Consider the following 786-nt stretch of genomic DNA (forward strand, 5'->3'; position numbering starts at 1 on the left):
ATATATATATATATATATATACTTTCTACTCTTTTCTAATACATTAATAGTCACTTTAATAAAGATAATAGAGTGCTTACCTGAAGAGCTCCCGCACATCCATGCCTTTGAGCAGAAAATTCTGACCCCAGAGCAGTGGACCCGACAGCGGCGGGAATGAGGGAACCCAGGCCTGAACAGCCATTAAATTTTAATCCTGGAAAAAAAAAGATAATAGTCACTTTATCTGTGTTGCTTCATCAGCTCTGTTTCTTTCTTTCTTTTTTTAAAAAAAGATTATTTTTATTTTATTTTATGTGTATGAATATATTGCCTGCATGTGTCTGTGTACCACCTACATCTGTGGTGTTCAAAGAGGACAGAAGAGGGAGCCAGATCTCTTGGAATTGGAGTTATGAATTGTTGTGAGCTATCATGTGGGTGCTAGGACTTGAACCCAGGCCTCCTTGAAGAGAAGCCAGTGCTCCTAAACCCTGAGCCATCTCTCCAGCCACAGCTCTCTGCTTTCTAACTCAGGCATGGACACAGTGTAATCGCCACTTGTGGTTGTATCCAACAAGATGTATGGAGAATTAGCCAGTAGTTTCACTTGTTAAATTTGAAGTATGCAGCACTGGACTAGTGGGTGGTATATATTTACTGCTTCAAAATATGTACGCCAGCTGGGCATGATGGCACATGCTTGTAATCCCAGCACACAGAGACTGAGGCAGGATAAACATTGTAAGTCAGAGGTCAGCTAAGCCTGCATGGTGAGAAGCCATTTCAATGACAAAAAAAAAAAAA

At 40.5% G+C, this 786-nt stretch overlaps 1 protein-coding gene across 3 annotated transcripts in view; it reads left to right on the top strand.

Annotated features, from left to right (window-relative positions):
* The window catches only part of Iqcm (IQ motif containing M), a 693,129-nt gene that overhangs the window by 747 nt on the left and 691,596 nt on the right, over nt 1–786 (top strand). The gene's annotated exons all lie outside the window — the stretch shown is intronic.

Source organism: Mastomys coucha, unplaced genomic scaffold, assembly GCF_008632895.1.
Source record: "Mastomys coucha isolate ucsf_1 unplaced genomic scaffold, UCSF_Mcou_1 pScaffold22, whole genome shotgun sequence".
In the NCBI taxonomy this organism is placed as follows: Eukaryota; Metazoa; Chordata; class Mammalia; order Rodentia; family Muridae; genus Mastomys; species Mastomys coucha.